Source organism: Delphinus delphis, chromosome X, assembly GCF_949987515.2.
Source record: "Delphinus delphis chromosome X, mDelDel1.2, whole genome shotgun sequence".
NCBI lineage: Eukaryota > Metazoa > Chordata > Mammalia > Artiodactyla > Delphinidae > Delphinus > Delphinus delphis.
In genome coordinates, this window is record NC_082704.1 from 102,418,514 (window position 1) to 102,440,877 (window position 22,364).

Sequence of the window (22,364 nt, forward strand, 5' to 3'; positions counted from 1 at the left end):
GGCAGATTCTTCACTTTGTTGTTAAAAAGAGAAGTCCACATTCTAAGTAGTAGAAGGTTGGGGTGGGGCTGCAGACAACATAGTGTATAACATATATTTGTGTTTCTGTTCTATGTAGTAACTTGGATAATTTTTTAAAATATTGTTCCTTTTAGTAGAAGGTTTAAGTAGCTTCATAATCCAAATCTATGAGTGATGTTGCTCAAACACTGATGGCTGTGAATGAGATTTAAGAGTAAGAGTTTTATTATTTTGTAAAACTAATTGGAAAAGTTCTACCTTATTTAGTAATTTGGAATAAGATAACATGGCAATAGACGAGGCATTTCCTTGGAAATGTGAAAAACTCAACAATGTAATAGTTGGGGTCAAGAAATAAATAAAAGATGATAAATTCTTGGCTTCATTTATCACTTTTGGTCTGTTATTTCATAACATGATATATATATATAAATAAAATAATATTGTAATAAATATTGTAATAATAATATTTATTATTATTAATATTGGAGAAATAATATTGTAATAAATTAGACCTCTTTTTCAGTGGCCCACTTTTTTCTCCCTTAACAATAATTAAGCATCTAATCTTTGCAAAGCTCCCTGTTAGTATGGGGAATACTAAGATGAACAAGAACCATTCCTGCCCATAGAATTTTAAAGTCTTGGAGCAGCTATGACGTTAGGAATATTGTAAGATATTCCCTACCACTAAAATGACAAGTCAAAAGATGGTGTGAGGACTTGGGGGTTTTAATTGTAGTGAAATGTAAATATCCCATGGTAAAGGGGTTTGAGACCTTGGGAAACTGCAAGCCCTTCAGTGGGAGGTAATTTTAATTAAGCTGGGTGGTCGGTCAGATGAGTTTGTTTGAGCGGTAGGCAGAGACTAAAATCTCAGATGATGTGTCTCAGATTGAGAGACTAAAGCCTGGAATGAAAAGCTGCTTTTAGCAGTTGCTTCAAGACCATGTATAAAGCAGAGCGATCTTCACCTGGGGCGGAAGTGGAAGAGGGCCTGTGCTCTTTTTCCAGTGTGGGGGAACACAGTCCAAAAAATAGGTGATTTGTGCACATTATAACAATGGAGTGTCTGAGAAGTAAGCGTGATACTTATATGAGGCGGGATGCTCAGAAGCCACTGTGCTGGCAATCTTTGCCTTGGGCTGGGAGAGACATAGTCCATCCAATAGATGGGCATTTTAATTAGGTTATCTGGGATGTAATTTGGTAAACTCTAAGCTAGAACTAGATTTGTGATGGAGGTAAAGTAACTGCAAACACAAGTGTTTTGGATGGAAGGGAAGATATAAGGGAGGGATGGAAATAGCCTTTGACACAAATTTCAGGAATTTTGAGTTGCATCAAACTGGGTAGGATCCCCCACACCAGTAATAAATAATATATCCTAAGAAAATTTATACAGCAAGTAACTTAGTTTAACATGCTAAGCAACATATTGGCTGATTTCTTATGCCATATCCTAGAGAGCTACAAATTCTATGATATTTCCTGGATTGAAAAAAAAATAAACCAGAGGGGGAGGTTAGTAGGTTTTAGGGTGAAAATAATTATAGTAATAACTAAAGTTTAGTAAAACCCAATAAATGCCAGAGAGTGTGCCAGTGTCTTGCATAAGTTACATTCCAACATTCCTATTTACATGATATATGTGAAGCAAGAGCAAGAGGACTACTTATCAAGTCCATTTCACAGATGAAGACTCTGAGGCTCATAGCGTTTTGCAATTTTCCTGAGTTCACCTGGCTTGTAAGTGACAGAGCTGGGACCAGAACCCTGGTCTGAATTCCTCTAGAGCCCACACTGTTCCACCCCTCCCAGCCTGAGGCCAACTTTCTATCTTTTAATTCATTTCTCATTACTCCACAATGTCTCCCGGGAAATAAAAAAAAAGAAGTTATCTGCAGCCAATGTACTAAACCCAGGTGTATTAATAAAGTGAAAATGAGAATTAAACACCAAGTGAGGACTATCTATGGCCTGCATTTGCCTAACGTTCTCCTGCCCCTATCCACAGGGTTCTTTTAGGGCTGATTCTACCCAGTGCTGGTACATGGGACCAGATCCAGTCCTTTCCGAATTACATCGCTCTTCCCCTGGGTTTTCCCCAGTGTGCCCTCATGCCCACATCTGGATCCTAACCTGCTGTCCAGCTCTCCCCTGCTTCCTTTTATAAGGCTGCACTCTACTCCCAGTGGAACAGAAAACCCAGAATCACCCACCTTTCCCCTGATTTAGAGCATTCCAACTCCCTGCAGACATCCCATCTGTCCCATCCCTGACTGTGGAATCTCTCTTCTAGCAGCAGCCCCAACCACTGTTGTTTACTTTGGAGGTGAAGTTTAGAAGTCTGCTCATCTGCTCTGGGTGCTTCCACCACACTTTCAAAATTTTTTCCAAATTGGCTTGTGAGTAGATTAGGCACAGGATCTACAGGTTCTTGCAAGATAAACCTGAAGTTAGAAGGTTTTAGAAAGCAGACAATGTTAGAAAGAAAAGAGAATTTAATCTGCTGACTCATTTGAGACTGGCCACTGAATCGGTACACTGATGAGTGAGCTTAACTAAGTGGCAAAGAACCAAAGCCTCCCTTCTAAATGGTAGATGAGGAAGGACCAAGGAAGTCACTGTGTCACAACCATCTGCCTAGACTGGATTCTAACAGACCCTGTAGCCCTTCCAGAAGTTTATGCCAGTATTCCACATATTGCCACAAATTTAGCAGTTTACAACACAAATTTATTCTCTCACATGTCTGTGGGTAAGAAATCCAAGTTGCGTCTGCTGGTTTCTCTGTTCTGGGTTTCACAAGGCCCAAGTCAAGCTTTCAGCTGCCAGACCTCTCCTCATGAGTTCTGGGAACAATTTCCTTCCAAAAGCATGCAGGTTGTGACAGAACCCAGTTCTTTGTGATAATAAGACCAAGGCCCTGTTTTCTTGCTGACTGTCAGCTGGAGCTGCCATAGTTTCTCCAGACCTCTCCCCCGTCCTCACATGTGGGCCCATATATTTTGAGTCAGCAATTAAACTTTGAATCTTCCTCACGCTTGGCATTTCTTGAACTTCCCTGTCTGCCACATCTCTCTTCTGCAACAAGCCAGAGAAGGTTCTCTGCTTGTAAGGGGTCATGTCATTAGATTACCTGGGGTCCAGCCAGGTATTCCAGTATAATATCTTTATCTTAAAGTCGCTTGCATAACCTTACCACATCTGCAAAGTGCCTTTGGCCATGTAACATAACATATTCACAGGTTTCAGGGATAAGGTATGGGCATCTTCATGGAGCAATTATTCAGTCTACCAACAATATAGAACATAATCTCCCTGGTGGACATGCCACCTTTGATAAGAAAAAAAAATTGACCATCATTTTCCTGACTCTTGCCTGTATCTGCCCAAGAGGAAAACCCTGGTTTTCCAGTGTGCCTAAAGACACCTGTACAAGTGTTCAGGCATGTTCATCAGGTGATGGGCAGCAGAGGCTCACAAGCTGTGATTTTTGACCACGCAGAAAAAAGAAGAAGAAAAGTTTCAGTGTATTGAGACTACTGTAAAGGTAAGTGCAGAAAGGTACTATTTAGTGACAAAAGGTGACCGACACTTCCCTGCTGAGATTTACAGTGTCCTTTAGGAAACTGGTGTGAGCCTGTATCTGAAAACACCTGTCACATAGCAGACACTAGAAAAAGTTGGAGTGTTGCAAGGCAATTTTTGCCTTCTCAGAAACTTCTCCAAGAATGAAGAGGGCTTTTGTATACAAATTGTAAGCGTTGTACTTTACTGATGATCTCCTACTCCATTAACTGTTTGTGGAGAGATTGCAAGACTGTATCGTCCAGTCCACTTGTATTAGAAAGGGTTTTGTGACTACCCTTGCCACTGAAATATGAACAGAAACAATGTTTGTCCTTTTCAGACCAAGGCATTTGACAGTGTGCTACCTCAATGCTTTCTGTTCAATTAAGCAGCAAATATGCAAACCTGTGCTGAGATTTGGATCCATACGGTGGAAGCAGCCTGGATCCCTGGGTCACGTGACAGCAGAGACACTGGCTAACCAAGGCAAGCTTTATGTGTAGGAGAGAGAAACTTTTGAAGTGTTGTCATTCAGGTTTCCGGCTTCGTCCTACATTTCTGCTAACAGATACTTTATCTGAATAACACACAGCTACAATTATTTCTGTTGTCCGTCTTACTTAAATATACTAATTACAATAGAAATACTGCATATATTCTTGATGCTACAAAAATATGGATGAATCCAAATCCCATTCCTTATTTCATCCTCCAAAATTCAGCCTTACTCACAGGTAACCATAATTTTTCAATGCTTATATATATTAAAATATATTCTGGGCTTTTTTCTTACATAGATATAGTACGAAAATTCAACGTGAGTTTTTTAACACACATAGATAATGATATAAATATTGTTTTGCCTCTCATCCCTGTCACTTAACGAAATGAGCGCAGGATTTTCTGTGAAAGCACATATGGATCCATCTCAGTCTTTTAACTACCCCCAATAATTCTAAAGTGTGTATGTGCCATAATTAAATTAACCATTCTCCTTCTGATGGGCACATAAGTTGTTTTCCATTTGTTGCTATAACTAATAGAACTGATACCAACATCGTTAAATATAAATTATTGGGCAAATGTGTATTTTTTCTTATGGAAAGACATAGAAATGAACATTGGGTTGAAGTGGAAATAGTGTATTGATTGTAAATTTTTATGAATATCACTGCTATTCTGTTTCAATAATACTGTACCAATTTCTACTCTCACATATTAATGTATATAAATATCATAAACTCACAAGCATTGTTTGATCAACTTTAAATGTTGATCAATCTTTTATGTGAATATATATCCTCAATGTTATTTTATTTTGTATTTCGATTTTCTAATTATTTTACTCAAAAAATAATTCCTCATTAATTAATTCCTCATCCATACAAAGCAGAATTTTTGTAAGGTATCTTGAGTACTGGGATATCTCTGGGTACATGTTTTAAAACTCTATGTCAATAAGATTCTTTTCAATTACTTTAAGAAGCAAGGATTTGGTTAGAATGACTAGATCTCCAGGAAGAGTCTAGACAGGATATCCTCAACTAGTAAGGAGCACCAGGAGGCCTGGGGGGTAAAGAAATTTCCAGAATCCATGAGAGAGGCCACATACTAAACCAAGTCCTGATAGCCCAGGGCAGGCTGGCAGTCAGGGTTCTGAATTCAGAGCTCGGCAGATAGTGGAAAAGGAAACAGAAGGACAGAACATGGGGAATCTTGGAGGGTCTTGGCCAACTTCCATGAAAAAGCTTAGAAAATCTATGAATCATTACCAGCTTAAAGTTGTAAAGCCATCTGAGTGGGTAGATCTACTGGATGAAAGGACCAGAGGCTTGCCTGATACCCCTCCCTACCTTAGAATCTCCCCTGCTCACTGTCAGTCAGGCAGAGTATAGATAGCTCCCCCCCTGTCAGGCAGTGATAATATTAATGAATTCTGGGAAACCTACATCTCTTCACTACTCTGGTGGTTCTGTGCATCCTTGCCAGTGTACCAGGGCTGAAAGCTCTCTTGATGCCTGATGACAAAAGCTATTTCTTCTGTGTACAGAGCCCTTCCAGCACTGAAGTTGGGGCTAGAACATTAAAAAATAATCTAGATGCTATCCCCACCTTAGACTGCCTCCCTTGGTTCCTGAGTTCTTTGCAGCCATAAGGCAAACGTGTATTCGGTAGTCTATGTTGCCACCAGATACCCTCTGGGGTAGACAGCTGGCACCAGGTATGTAAACATTTTGCAGACTGGGTGGAGAGAATCATTGCAAATGGTGCAGATTGGGAGTTTGGGATTGACATGTACACACTGCTATGCTTAAAATAGATAACCAACAAGGACCTAATGTAAAAAAAATAAATTAAAAAAATGACTGGAGTTGATATGTGATGTCCAAGTTGTTGTAATAACTCCAGATTGATTGAATTAAACATTAAAATTAAATTCTGTGTTAGCTATTCTCAACATTTTCAATAGTTTTCTAATTACAGAAAAGTTTTAAAGGTAGTACAGAGAGTTCCCTTATACACAGCACTCACTCTCCCCTATTCTTAATATCTTACATTAGTATGATAAATTTGTCACAACTATTGAACCAATATTGATACCTTACTAGTAGCAAAAGTCCATACTTCATTCAGTTTTCCTTCATTTTTTTCCTAATGTCCTTTTTCTGGACCAAGATCCCACCCACAATAGCACATTGCATTTAGACATCACTTCTCTTAGGCTCTTCTAGACTGTGACAGTTTATCAGACTTTCCTTATTTTTGATGATCTTGACAATTTGGGGGAGTATTTGTCAAGTATTTTGCAGAAGGTCCCCTCTATCGGGATGTCTTTGATATTTTTCTCATCATTAGACTGGCATTATGGATTCTTAAGAGGAAGGCCTCAGGAATAAAGTGCCATTTTCATCACATTATATCAAGGGCACACTATCAACATGACTTAACAACTGATGATATCACCTTGTTCACCTACCTAAGGTAGTGTTTGTCAAGTTTCTCCACTGTACAGTTACTCTTTCCTCCTCCTTTCCATACAGTACCCTTTGGAAAGAAGTCACTATGTTCAGCCCACTTAAGGGGTGGGGAGTTATGCCCCGCCTCCTTGAGGGTGGAGTAGCTATATAAATTATTTGGAATTATTCTCTACATAAGATTTTTCTATTCTCTCTGATTTATTTATTCATTCAGTCACTTATATATAGCAATGTAGACTCATGGGTATTTATTTTATACTTTGGGTTATAATACAGTATTAGGTTTATTTTCCCACTCATGTTGTTCCCTTGCTATTAGAGTCTTGTTGCTTTTAAGCCCTCTCAGAAGATAGAGCTTAGAAAATGTCTGTATACTAGCCCATGTACCCATATATATCTATAATTATTTATACATCTGTCCATTTGTATCTATATTAAGGTACACATGAGTCATACTGATGTCTCCAACTCTAATCTAGTATCACGTTGATTCATTCTAGCCTTCCCCCCTGCTTACCTTTGTGAGAAAATTGGCTCCAACTATCCGTATACTTATTTACTCAATCCCAGTATACACGTATATTGATTTCAGATTGTTAGCCCATACTCTTCTAAGAACCTTACCAACTAGAATACAGTATCTATATACAGTTCCTTTTTTCTTTAGTCTTACAGTATCCACTCATTTCTGAAGTTACTTAGGTCAGCACTCCTTTTCCCCATACTCTTCATTGATGTTATTTCATACGTTTGTAAACAGCTAGATTTTTTTTTTTTTGTCATAGTCTGCATTCCATCCTGGGATACCTAGATCTCTGAATTGATTTTTTATTTGCATACGTTAAGGTTCACTCTTTGTTCTCTAATGTTCTATGGGATTTAAAAAATGCATAGTGTCTCATATCCATCCTTACAATATCATAAAGATAGTTTTACTATCCTAAAAAATTCCCTGTACTTCATTTGTTCAACCACTTCCCCCCTGACAAAAAAACGTCTAGAAACTACTGGCCTGTTTTTTGTCTCTGTTGTTGTCTTTTCCAGGATATCTTACAAATGGAATCATATAGTATGCAGTATTTTCAGACTGGCCTCTTTTGCTTAGCAATATGCATTTAAGGTTCATCCATGTTATCCCGTGAATTAGGAGTTGATAGTTTATTACTTTTTATTGCTGAATAGTATTCCATTGTATGTATGTACCACAGATTATTTATTCACTCACCTATTAAAGGCATCTTGGTTTTTGGTAAGGTAATTATGGATAATGCTGCTATAAGCATTTATATACAGTTATTTGTGTTGACATTAAGTTTTCAATTCAATTGGATAAACAGGAGCACAATTTCTGGATTGTATCAGAAAAACATGTTTAGCTTTTTAAGAAACCACTAACCTGTTTCCAAAATAGCTGCATCATTTTGCATTCTCAACATCAATGTGTGAGAGATCCAAATGCATCCTGCTAGCCTTTCAGTAGGTGTGCACTGGTAAAAAATTGTTGTTTTGGGCTTCCCTGGTGGCGCAGTGGTTGAGAGTCCGCCTGCCGATGCAGAGGACACAGATTCGTGCCCCCGTCCGGGAAGATCCCACATGCCGCGGAGCGGCTGGGCCTGTGAGCCATGGCCGCTGAGTCTGCACGTCCGGAGCCTGTGCTCCGCAACGGGAGAGGCCACAACAGTGAGAGGCCCGTGTACCGCCAAAAAAAAAAAAAAAAAAAAAAATTGTTGTTTTAACTTGCATTTCCTTAGTGCCAAATTGTGTTGTGCATCCTTTCACATGTCCATTTATCATCTGTCTATCTTCTTTTGTGAGAGATTTGTTGAGATCTTTTGTCCACTTTTAAAATAAGGTAATGTATTATTTTTGTAGAACATCTGTAATAACACAAACTGGGAGGCTTACAACAAAAGGAGTTTATTCTCTCACAGTTATGAAGGCCAGAAGTCTGAAATCAAGCTGTCAAAAGAGTTGGTTCCTTCTGGAGGCTCTAAGGGAAGATCCATTTCCAGACCTTTCTTCTACCTTCTGGTAACTACCCAGCAATTCTTGGATGTTCCTTGGCTTGTAAATACATCTCTCCAATCTCTGCCTACACCTCCATATTCACATGCCTTTCCCCTCTATGTCTGTGTCTCAATTCTTCCTCTTTCTCTTATGGGACCTGTCCTTGGGTAGATCATCCTTAATCCAGGATGATCACATCTTGAGATCTTTAACTTAATTATATCTACAAAGACTTTTTCCAAATAAGGTCATATTCATAGGTTTCAACAGTCTCTTTTTAGAGACACCATTTAAACCACTACTGGTTCCTTGTTTTATTATTGTTGAGTTTTAGGAGTTCTTTGTACATTCAAATACAAGTCATTTATCAGATATGTGATTTGCAAATATTTTCTCTCAATCTATGGCTTAGTTTTTCATTCTCTTAACAGTATCTTTCACAGAGCAAAACTTTTTAATTTTAATAAAGTCCAACTTATAAGTTTTTTTCTTTTATATATTGTGCTTTTGCTATTGTATCTAAAACTCATCACCACATCCAAAGTCATAGATTTTCTCCTGTATTTTCTTCCAGAAGTTACATAGTTTTGCAGTTTACATTTAGATATATACTCTATTTTCAGTTAATTTTTGTGTAAGGTGTGAGGTTTGTGACTAAGTTCATTTTTTCCCATATGAACATCCATTGCTCTAGCACTGCTTGGTGAAAAAAATTATTTTTCATTTATTGATATTTGCCTTTGTACCTTTGTCGAAAGTTAGTTGACTATATTTGTGTGGGACTATTTCTGGGCTCTCAATTCTCTGGTTCAACGATCTATTTGTCTATTTCACCAATACTATGCTGTCTTGATTACTACAGCTTTATTTTAAGCCTTGAAATAGGGTACTGTGAGTCTTCAAACTTCATTCTTTTTCAACATTGTGTGGGGTCTTCTAGGACCTTTGCCACTTCATATAAATATTAGAATCAGGTTTTTTTTAATTTCTACAAATAAGTTACTGGGATTTTGATTGGGACTGCATTAAATGTATAGATTAAGTTAGAAATAATTCACATCTTAATAATGGTGAGTCTATCAATTCATTAACAGAGAATATTTCTCCATTCATTTAGATCCTCTTGGTAAGTGTCTTGTAGTTTTCCACAAATCGATTTGGTATATATTTTGTTAGATTTATAGTTAAGTATTTCATTTTTTTGCATTGGTAAATGTTTTTGCTTTTTTAAACTTCTAATTTCAATTGTTAATTGCTGGTATATGGTAAAGCAATTATACTGTTATTAGGTCCAGGAGGCTTTCTTTATAGATTCTTTGTGGTTTTCTACATAGACAATCATTTCCTGTGCAAAAAGTATATAATTGTAATTTATCCCTTTCCTATCTGTATACCTTTTTTGTGTGTGTGTGTGGTACGCGGGCCTCTCACTGTTGTGGCCTCTCCCGTTGTGGAGCACAGGCTCCGGACGTGTGCAGGCTCAGCGGTCATGGCTCACGGGCCCAGCCGCTCCGTGGCATGTGGGATCTTCCCAGACCGGGGCACAAACCCGTGTCCCCCGCATCGGCAGGCGGACTCTCAACCACTGCGCCACCAGGGAAGCCCTCTGTATACCTTTTATCTATTTGTTATTGTTTGTCTTGCACTGGATAGGACTTCCATCATGATATTGAACTGGAGTAATGAGAGGACATCTTTGTTTCATTTCCAGTCTTAGGGGGAAAGCATTCACTCCCTCATTATTAGGTATAAGGTTAGCTCTAGGTTTTATGTACCCTTTATCAGGTTACAGAAATTCCCTTCTAAACCTACTTTTTAAAGTTTTTATCCTAAATGGGTATTAAAAATTTCAAATTATTTTTCTACATCTATTGGTATGATAACATTTTTCTTATTCAGTCTATTATTCTGATAAAATCACTAATTGATTTATAAATGTTATATTAGGCTTGAATTCTGGAAATGAGCCCTACTTGGTAATAATGTATTACTCCTTTTACATACAGCTGAATTCCATTTGCTACTATTTTGTTAAGGATTTTTTTGTCTATGTTCATAAGAGATATTTGTCTGTAGTTTTCCTCTCCAGTAATATATTTATCTGGCTTTGGGCTTAGGGTGATGCTGGCCTCATAAAAAAAACAGAGTGCTTCTCTCTTCTTCTATTTTCTGAAAAAGATTGCACATGATTTGTATTATTTCATCCTTAAATATTTAATGGAATTCATCAATGAAACTATCTGGGCCTAAAGATTCCTCTATTTAGAAGGTTTTTAACTATTAATTAAATTTCTTTCATAGGTGTAAGGCTCTTCAGACTATTTTAATTTAAATGAGTTTAGGTAGTTTGTGCCTTTCAAGGAGCTAATCCATTTCATCTTTATCAAATTTGTAGACATAGAGCCGTTCATAACATTCCATTTTGACAAAAATCCTTTTAATGTCTCTGGGATCCAGAGTGGTGATCCCTCTTTTATTCCTGATATTGGTAGCTGATGTCTTCTCTATTTTCTTTCTTGGTTATCCTGGCTAGTGACTTACCAAGTTTATTGATGTCATTGAGGATTTTATGGATTTTCTCTACTGTTTTCTTATTTTAAAATTTCATTTATTTATAATTATTTTTTATTATTTCCTTTCTTCTGCTCATTTTACGTTTAATTTGCTCTTTTTTCTCTAGTTTCCTAAGGTGGGCTCTTAGGTTATTTGCATCAGAGCTTTCTTTTTTTTCTAATATTTGCATTTAATCCTCTAAATTTCTCTCTAGGCAGTAGTTTAGTAGCAATCCACAAATTCTGGTAATCTGTATTTTCATTTTCACTTATTTCAAGAAATTTTTAGATTTCAAGAGAAATTTTAATTTTAAAGAAGAAATCTTTGATATAAATTTTAAAGAAATCTTTGATTTATGAATTATTTATAAGTGTATTGTTTAAGTTATAAATATTTGGGAACTTTCCAGATATATTTCTGTTATTGATTTCTAATGTCTGCTGTGATCTGAGAACATATTTTGTATGATTTGTATTCTTTTAAATTTGTTAAGGTGTGTTTAATGGTATTTTATGGACAGAGATATGGATGAAAATGTGGTGTATACAGTAGGCCCTTATTAGTTATCTATTTTATGTATAGTAGTGTGTATACTGTATAGCACAGGGAACTCTACTCAATACTCTGTAATGGCCTATATGGGAAAAGAAGCTAAAAAAGAGTGGATACATGTATATATATAACAGATTCACTTTGTTGTAGACCTGAAACTAACACAACATTGTAAATCAACTATACTCCAATAAAAATTTTTTAACAATTTTAAAAAAGAAAGAAAAAGAAAAGTTGGTCTAGCTTGGTGAATGTCACATGTAAGCTTGAGAAGAATGTATATTCTGCTGTTGTTGTTGGATGGAGTAGTGTATGATGTCAATTAGGTCAAGCTGATTGTTAGGATTGCTCATGCCATCTATATATTTGTAATGATGTTCTGACTTCTTCATCTATCAATTACTGACACAGAAGTGTTGATGCCTGCAACTATGACTGTATATTTCTTCTTTCAGTTCAATCAGTTTTTGCCTCATGTATTGTGATGCTCTGTTGTTAGGTGCATATATGTTTGGGGTTGTAATACATTCTCAGATAATTGATCCTTTTATTATTACATAATGTCTCTTCACATCCCTGATATTATTCCTTGTTCTGAAATCTGCTTTGGCTGAAATTTATATAGCTACTTTAGCTTTTTTTGACTACTTTTATCATGGTATATCTGTCTCTATCCCTCTACTTCTTTTTAAGCAGTCTACTCTGAAGTGCATTTTGTTGAATTCAAAGGTGAAATGCCTAACTGAGATACAAGAAACTAAAATAAAGTTAGACAAGCATGCATCATGAGACAAACCAGTGATGAGTCCCATTCAAACAAAATCAGAGCAGATACTAGTTCATACCACAGCCCCCATGAATGTGTTTCTATTTAATAGAACCGTACATTAACAGTAGCAACACAATGACCACAAGAGACCATAAGTGCACTTGAACTTTTAGTTAGTTCTAGCTAGGCTCTGACAAGTCTACCATTCTTTTTTTCACCAGCCAAGTAAACAAAAGAATTTATCTGTTAATGTCAGAAACCTTAAAGTTCTTTATTCAGCTGAAAATGACCACAAGTAAGGGTGCATTTTCTAGCTTCCTGCTTCCTCAATACAGATTTGCCTAACAGGTTAATTTCAGCGTAACAGAAGGTGTCATCTGGCTGGCTGCACCATGTACTGGTGAAAGGAACAAGTTTAACGTGCTTTGTGCTCAGGTTGCTAAGCTTCTTGGCTGGCCCTGTCTTGCCCTGCACCTTGGTTCTCAGCATTCTGAGACTTGGTCAGCTGAAGATAAAAGAAATCTACCAGACAGTTTAGAGGTATGTTCTTAACAAGATAATCCATCACATCATCTAAAGACTCCTTCTTTTTCTGTAGCTGACTCTTGCTTGAGTGCTTTAGTTCAATTACAATATAGATTTATTCCAATTACAGTAAGCTGGTTATGTGTCTACCATGTATGTGAATTTCCCTTGCTCTTGTTTTAATTAATAGACATTATTTTTAGAGCAGTTTTAGACTTACAGAAATATTGAGCCGAAAGCACTAGTTCCCATATACCCCCACCCTGACACACACACACACAGTTTTCCCTATTACTGACATCTTGCATTAAGTGTGGTACATTTGTCACAATTAATAAACTAATATTAATATATTATCATTAACTAAAGTCCATAGTTTACATTAGGGTCATTCTCTGTGTTGTAGACTTTGACAGATGCATAATGTTATGTATCCACCATTACAGTATCGTATAGAAGAGTTTCACTGTACTAAAATCTCTCATCCTTTTGCTTTTAACCTATCAGAGTCTTGATACACAAATGGGTTTCTCATAGATAGCATATAGTTGAGTCTTTTTTAATTTATTTTTTAACCACTGTGATAATTTCTGCCTTCTAACTCGTGTATTTAGAGTATTCACATTTAAAGTGATTATTGATATATCAATAGTTTTATTAAAATCTACTATTTGTGTAACTGTTTTCTATTTGTTGCATTTGCTCTTTTTTATATCCTTTTTTATGCTCTCTGGTATTAACTGAGCATTTTATATGATTCTATTTTATCTCTTTTCTTGATATATTGTTCATACTTTTCTTTAACCTCTTCACTGGCTTTCCTAGGGTTTACAATACACATTTCTAAATAATCTTAGTCCACCTTCAAGTAATATCATATTGTTTCACATGTAGTGCCGATTCTTTATAACAGAGGATTTCTAATTCCCTCCTGTCTCTTGTGACATTGCTCTCGTTTATTTTACTTGTCCATGTGCTACAATCACCTAGTCCATTGTTACTATTGCTGCTTAAAACAAACATTTTTAAATTAATTAAGAATGACAAAATTTAAAGATTTCCTTTTATCTCCATTTATTCCTTCTCTGACGCTTTTCCTTTTTTATACTCATCCGAGTTTCTGATCTATATCATTTTCTTTCCACATAATGAATTTATTTTAACATTTCTTGCACAGTAGATCTACTATGAGGCCTATGAGGCAATGAATTGACTCCGGGTTTTTTTGTCTGTCTGTTTGACTGAGAAAGTCTTTATTTCCCCTTCTCTCTCTCTTTTTTTTTTAATTTTGTTGGATACAGAATTCTAGTTGATACTTTTTCTTTCAACATTTTAAGGATTTCACTTCACTCTCTTCTTGCTTGCATGCTTTCTGATGAGGAGTTTGCTATAATCTTTATTTTTTTTCCTCTTTAGGAGACGTGTCTCTCCCCGCCCCCAACTTTCTTCAAAATGTTGTCTTTGCCTTTGGTTTTCTGCAGTGTGAATACGATATGCCCAGGTATAGTTTGTTTGTTTGTTTTGGTATTTATCTTGGTGTTCTCTGAGCTGTCTGGATCTATGCTTTGGTGTCTGTCATTAATGTTAGAAAGTCCTTGGCCTATTGTTTCAAATGTATTTCTACCCCCATTCTTCTCTGTCTGGCATTGGAATTATCTGTATATTACACCTTTTGATATTGCCCCATGGTTTTTGGGTGTTCTGTTAATTATTTTGTTCTTTGTTTCTCTTTTTGATTCAACTGAGGAGGTGCAATTCACCTATCTTCAGATTCACTGATTGTTTCCTCACATGTGTCACATCTACTAATGAGCCTGTCAAAGGTATTTTTTCAATTCTCTTACTGTATTTTTGATTTCTAGCATTTAGTTTTGATTCTTTCTTATACTTTCCTTCTCTCTAATAACATTACTTATTTAGTCTTGCATATTGTCTATTTTTCCTATTAGAGCTCTTAAAATAGTACTCAAATTTATTTAAATTCCTTGTCTGGAAATTTCAAAATCTGTAAAGTAAAAACCTAACAAATGCTAACTGGATCAATATTTACCACTAACTATTATGTTTAACCTCTAACTATTAATGATTGTTGATTCTGAGTGTCAGGTATATTGGGTTCATTTTACTCTTCTCTGAACGGTTGTATAACATTAATAATTTCTCTAGTGAAAATGTTCATTATAAATATCATATCTTTATACCACATTTTCTTTCTCCAATAATCTGTTGATGAGAAATTGCTAAACTCATTTTAATAGGTGTGCTGACCTTCATACAGAGACCAAATAATGACACCCCAAGAAAAAAAATCACTTGAGCTAAGCTCACTTATGTAGAGGCATCTATCCTAAATAAATTCATGGCATATCCAATACAGCAGTGAGTAAAGAGGCTGACTTCAAGAAATGCAAAGATATTATAACATTACAAAAAATTGTCAACTGGACTTTCTCTATATTAATAGATTAGAGAATAAAATGTATTTGATCATGTCCAGGGGTGTAGAAAAAGCCTTTGAAAAAATACTTAACACCATGGTTAAAAGCCTTTAGTAAAATAACATTTGAAGAGAATTTTCATTTCCTAAAATCTACAGCAAACTTAGATAAATGTGAAATGTTAGAAGCATTCCCATCAAAGTCAGGACAAAGATACAGATATTATGGTACTGTATCTACTGTTTAAAAGTGGACTGGAATACATAACTAGAAGAATAAGAATATTGAAATAAATAAGAGGAAGGAATATTGAAAAGACAGAGATAATAAATGGCAACAATATAACCCTCTAATTAGAAAATCCCAAGGAACCAGTGCATAAAATACTCAAATGAACAAGAGACTCCAAAAGCTGTTGTATATAAGATTACTATACCAAAATCAGGAGCCTAACCACACAAAAGCAATAGCTAATTAGAATAATTAATAGAAAATACTCCCATAACAACAGCAGCAGCATCCAAAACTTACTTAAAAGGAAACTTAACAAAAATGTACATGAACTTTTTGTAGGCAACTATAAAAATGTACTGATAGAAAAAGAAATCCCAAATAAATAAAGAAGTACACTATGTTTATTCATGGGGAAAAGAATATTGTAAATATGCCACTTCTCCTTAAATTATTTACAGATTTATTACCTGGTATGGACTGAATTGTGCCCTCCCCACTCCCCACAAATTCATATGCTGAAGCCCTAATCCACCACTGTTACTGTATTTGGAGACAGGGTCTTTAGGGAGGTTATTAAGATTAAATGAAGTCCTAAGGGTGGGGCGCTAATCCAATAAGGCTGATGTCCTTACAGGAAGAGGAACTGACACCAGATATCATTCTCTTTCTGTGTATTTACAGAGAAGAGGCCCTGTGAGGACATAGCAAAAAGCCAGGAGGAGAGCTCTTACCAGAAATTGAGTCGGCCAGCACCTCTATCGGGAACTACTAGCCTCTAGAACTGTGAGAAAATAAATTTCTGTTGTTAAGAAATCCAGCCTGTGGTGTTTTGCTACGGGAGCCTGAGCATGCTAATACACTGCCTCATATGTAGTTTCCAAGATGGCTACCAGAATTGGGCTGCTGTTTACTAAACTCGATACTGGAGAAACTATAAAAGGGAGAATGAAAGAACAATACCAGCAACAACAAAACAAAATAAATGAGAACCCCCTGGGAGAGACTAAGGCTGTGTTGAACTAGAACCTGACTGTGGGCAGGTAGGGGGATGCCCTGAATTCGAGACAGGTCTGTAGCCTGCAAGAGAGGCAGATGACAGGGTTGACTGGAGGAAAGCCTATAATGTTGAGCCCTTGATTCTTCCACTGTGCTCTGGGACCATGAATCTCTACTGCTTCACTGAAGGAATCTGAGGCAGCATTTCAGAGCCCGCATGCCAGGAGCATGGGACACCAAAGATTGGGCTGGATGTGGCAGTATGGTCCACAGGCTGTGAAATAACCATCTGAAACTTTCTTAGTGCATGACAACTGGCCTTTTTAAGTGATCATCTTAATAGACCATCGCACACAGACTAAAAGAGAAAAGCAAGTAACACAGTAGTTGTACAAAAGGACAGAAATTCATTTCTGAACTTTTGGGCAATGCCCCTGATGTCAACAAACAGAGACCACAGTGGGAACTGTCAGGCTAAGGCGCCCCTTCACTAACTCCTCTGGGATTCTGTGGGGCATGGCTGGGGACAGGGATGGATTCATACCAGAGAAGGAAGGAATCGCAGGCCCCGCCAGCAGTCAATGTGAGGACCTTGAGTGAGACCTGACGGGCTCCAAACCACAGAAGAGTCTCGCCTCCTTTCCCCTCAGCTCATCTTACCTGCAGCAGCCATGTCTGGGAGGCTCCAGGCAGAAGAGTCCAGATGAGATGTGCCTGCACTTCACACCAGCAGTCTCAGGGAGTTGATGTCTTTGATGTGAGGCCTTGGCCTCAGGTCAGCAGACGGGAGGTACCCAGCACCTACAAGAAGTCAAGAGAAGACACTGAGAGAGGACTGAGAGCAGCATCCACCACAGAAGAGGGGGCCCCAAAGAGCCCTCACTGTCAGTCTCGGGGGACCCAGGCATGGCTGTGAGGCTCAGGGCCCCAGATACTTCCGGCTGGGGGTGCCGACAGAAATGAGAACCAAGGTGTGACGCCTGCTGACTCAGCTCAGCAGAGGGAAAAGTCCCAGGACCTGCCAAGAGTCAATGAAAGGCCCTCGTGCCAGGTCTGCGGGAAGCTCCCCCGGAAGCACCCCCCACCGCCCACCCCCACTGCCCCGCCCCTGCCGTCCTCCTGGAGCCCAGATGCGCATGACCGGAAGTCACGTCCTCCGAGCCGCGCTGTGGGGGCGAGGCCATTTTTGAGAGCTGACGTCCGGCGACGGTGAGCCGCGAGAGGAGTGCCACGTCTCGTCAGGTGTCAAGGTGTGAGGTGACCCCAGTTAGAAGTGTGGGGACACGCCCCTGACACCCCCAATCCCCATTCCCTCCGAAAAGAGGCGGCCACACAGGCCCCGCCCACGGCCACACAGGCCCCGCCCACCACGCCCCTGCTCTCAGCCCCAGAGGCTCGGGCCTGGCTGTTAGGCCCAAAGTCCATCCGCTTCCCCCACGGGGTCTCGGGCAAGGAAGGCCTCGCTCTGAGGCTGGTGGACCCTGGCTCAGCTCAGTACAGGGAGTGCCCCAGGCCCTGTGGAGTGAAGGACGGGACCCTCGTGGGGACCGAGGGGCTCCACACCCCACAATGGCGGCCACGCGGACCCCGCCCCTGACGTCGGCCTGGGAGCCTCCGGGCAGGTCTAAAGACTGAGGGGCTCCCTCAGTGCAAACGCGGACGGACGGACAGACGCGGGAGGCCCAGGGAGGAGGGGGCTTTGTCCTGAGGGGCTGGCCGCAGGTCAGCAGAGGGAGGATTTCCAGGGCACGGGAGGAGTCAGGGCGAGGACCGTCCTCCCCGTCGCAAGGGCACCTCAGAACCCCTCCCCTGTTGTCAGCCGCTTCCTTCTGGCCACACACGGAGGAGGGAGGGCTGCTGTCTGAGAGGGGAGGTGCAGGCCAGCAGAAGGCGCGTCCCTAAGCACTCCCAAGAGTCAGCCCAAGCCCTTGAGTGAGGGCCAGTGGGGCCGCCAGCCGCAGGGCCTCGACCTGTCTGCCGCACGCTGCAGGCCTGGTAAAACTCTGCCACGTGCGGCCGCGTGGTCACCCTCACCGCCTCCGAATGAGACTCAAGGAGGTGCCAGCACTGGTGCGAGCAGATGGCCCTCGGGGCAAGAGAGGAGCTCCAGGCTGCACCGGCCGTCCAGGGAGGACCCCGAGTGAGGACTGAGGGAGTCACCCACCCCGAAGAGAAGGGACAAGAGAGAATATGGCCCGTCCCCTCCTGTCAACCCTTAGACTCCCAAGAAAGGACTGTCAGGCTGAGACTGCCCGTACTTTCCTCTGCCAGGTCCGAGGGAGGTTAGAGCTTTGTTCTGAAGGGGCAGCCACCAGGCAGCAGAAGGGAGGGTCCCAGGACCCTTCGGTGGTGGGCTGAACGCTCCCACCTTTCCTCCTCCTGGGTGTCGTGGAAGATGGTGGTGTCAACTTCAGAGCAGCAGAGGGGAGGGGTTGGGGGTGGGGGTCTTGGCAACAACTGTCATCCTGACTCTGAATGGGAACCGTGGGGACCTACCTCCCCTGCCAGCCCCCACTGTCACCCCCGTACCGCCCAGGCAGGGCTGGCTGGCTGTGGCCCAAGGCTCACTCTACCGTCCGCCACAGGGGTCTCAGGGGACAGGCTGAGCAGGAGAACAGGAGCCCTGTGGGTCCTCGGGCAGTGCCCTCCAGGACCCTGCAGAGGCGGCCTTGGTTAAAGCCAGGGAGGAATCTCCCCGCTGAAGGTGCTCACAGCATCTCCTTGTCCCTCCCCCAGGTGCCCTCGTTGCCTGCCTTCCTGCGCACACTCCCGCCTGCTGGCCCTGACCTGTGTCATCATGCCTCGGGGCCGGAAGAGCAAGCGCCGTGCCCGCGAGAAACGCCACCAGGCCCGGGGGGAGACTCAGAGTCTCAAGGGTGCCCAGGCCACTGAGGCGGCGGCGGCAGAAGAGATGGAAGAGTCGCCCTCCTCCCCCGCTTCTGTTTCTCTGGGCACTCCCCCGAGCTCCCCTGCTGCTGGCACTCGCCAGGAGCCTCAGGGAGCCCCAGCCACGAGCTCTCGTGATGCAGGGGTTTCATGCCCAGGATCTGAAGAGGGTGCCCAGAGCCAAGATGAGAAAAGTGCAGGTACCTCCCAAGCAGCACCTTCCATTCACAGCAGTTGCAGAGATCCTCTGACCAGGAAGGTCAGAAAGTTGGTGCAGTTCCTGCTTGAGAAGTGCAAGACGAAGGAGCCCATCCCGCACGCAGCACTGCTGAAGGCTATCAACAGGAAGTACCAGAAGCACTTCCCTGAGATCCTCAGCAGAGCCTCTGAGATCATGGAGGTGGTCTTTGGCCTCGAGGTGAAGGATGTTGACCCCAGCAATCACTCCTACGCCCTCATCAGCAAGATGGCCCTCCCCAGCGAGGGAAGTCCAAGTGATGAGTCGGGGCTGCCCACTTCCGGTCTCCTGATGACTGTCCTGGGCGCGATCTTCACGAAGGGCAACCGTGCCACCGAAGTGGAGCTCTGGGAATTCCTCAATGCGTTGGGTTTCTATGCTGGGAGGAGGCACTTGATCTTTGGGGAGCCCAGTAGGTTCATCAGGAAAGATTTTGTGATGCAGAAGTACCTCACCTACTGCCAGGTGCCCGACAGCGATCCTCCGCGCTATGAGTTCCTGTGGGGCCCGAGAGCCCACGCTGAAACCAGCAAGATGAAAGTGCTGGAGTTTGTGGCCAAGATCATTGGTACCGTCCCCAGTGCCTTACCAGATCTCTATGAGGAGGCTCTGAAAGATGAAGAAGAGAGAGCAAGAGTGAGAGTCGCGGCCAGGGCTGCAGCTGTTGCTGCGGGCAGAGCCCCTTCCAGGGCCAAGGTCCACATCTGCCCCAAATGTAGTGGGGGAGGCCGCGGGCAGATTGCTTACTTTGTTTTGGAAGAGAGCAGTCAGGCTCCTAAATAGTGCAGAGTAGTAGTAGGGGTGGAGGGAACAAAGTATAGATCTTATTTATCTTCCTGTTTTAAACTAGTAACTTCTATATATTATTGATTGATTGATTTAGGTTTTTTCAAATTTTTTTTCTTATAATAGTGTGTTTTCTTAAGAATATGAATTCGTGAATGACATTGCTTGCATATTTATTGCTGTTTAAAGAGTTCTAAAGTTACAGTTTTGGTATATGTAACAGAAAAACGAACCATCTATATTTTCTGTATGATCCAGAAGTAGAAAACATGGCACTGCAATAGAGATTTTCATGGAAATGTGAAAGGCGACCACAGAAAATATTTAGAAACAAAAAATGGAGAAAACAGAGAGTAAAAGCCATTTAACTCGTGGTTTGCCTTACTTCGTTTAAACTTTCATTTGGTAGAAATAAAAGATACTTTGACTGATTTAGCTCATTTGTGAGTATTTGTTTCTTTTGCCCTGGTGCACTGCATATTCTCTGCTACCTACTGGATTAAAAATAAACTCTGATGGGAGGGTGGTACTTTGGGGTTCATAATAATCATATCATAACTGCCATTCATCAAAAACCCAATATTGCTTAATGAGTATGCCACTGCTTTACATGTAGTACATAACATTCCAACATTCACGCAGGAGAGGATTTAGCAGACTCCCTTTACAGGTGAGTAACTTGCAGGTGTCTCAAGTTCACAAGACTGATTAAGTGACCTTGCTGGGTCTAGTCCCCTGGTCTGGAATAGTCTAGAGCCTACACTCTTCCACTCCTCCCAGCCTAAGCCAGACCTTACGTCTTTTAATTCATTTTTCTTCTCACCACTCCAAAATGTATCTCATGGGATAAAAGGGGCCCTGTTCCCAAAGCACTGTTTTGGAATACAGTAACAATAACGCTGAATAAGTGAATGGTATGAATAAAAAGAAAAATTTTTGGTGACAATGGGATCTTCTACATATGCAATGTCAGATACCCTGAAAAGATCAGCATCTCCTCCTTTACTCTTCAAGTTTCTCAGGGACATAAAAGCCTTGGTTTAAGAGCTGTGTCCTCAGGTCAGTGGAGGGAGGAGTCCCAGCCTCTGATAGTTACTCAAGGTGAGGACCTTAGAACAGAAGGGGGCCCCACAAAGTCTACCCTGCTTTCTCCCTTGTGTGGCCATGCGCAGAGCTGTCTGTCTGAAGGTACCCCTTCTTTTCCTCCGGGGCAAGGGTGGAGAGGTTCTCAGGGAGGTGAGTTCCTTGGTCTTGTGGCAGCATCTCCAATTCTGCCCAAGTAGGAGATCCTAACAGGCCTTAGTTTGCTTCAGGGTGAGGACACTGGGTGCCGATGAGTGGACTCCCCATAACAAAGGGGACCACACAGAGGCCCCTGGGAGGGGTAGCCAGGGAATAGGTCTCTTATCTCCCCTTCTGGTGTCTCAGGAAGGTGAAAGCCTTGGCCTGAGGCTGGCAGACAGACAGTAGGGAGGGTGGAGTCCCATATGCTACCTGAAGTCAAGGTAAGAAAACAGAGTTAGGACTGAGGGGCCACTGACTCCAGAAGAGTGGGGCCTTGTAAAGTCCTGCTCCTCAGAAGACCCCAACAGCTTTGGACAGATCTGGTTCATCCTGACTTCCAATTCAGAATTCCCAAGAAGGTAATGCCTTTGTGCTGAGGAGCACAGCTTCAGGGGAGTGGAGGGTGGAGTCCTGGGTCTGGTCAGGCATCACGATGAGGACCCTGAATGAGGAGCAAGAGGACCACTCACTCCAGAACAGAGGAGAATGCAGAGTCCCGCCCCTGAGGTCAGCCCCAGGAG

General features: G+C 41.2%; 1 pseudogene; it reads left to right on the top strand.

Annotated features, from left to right (window-relative positions):
* The first annotated feature begins 19,124 nt into the window (after positions 1-19,124).
* Positions 19,125-20,556, top strand: LOC132417991 (melanoma-associated antigen B4-like; annotated as a pseudogene).
* The last annotated feature ends 1,808 nt before the right edge of the window (positions 20,557-22,364 follow it).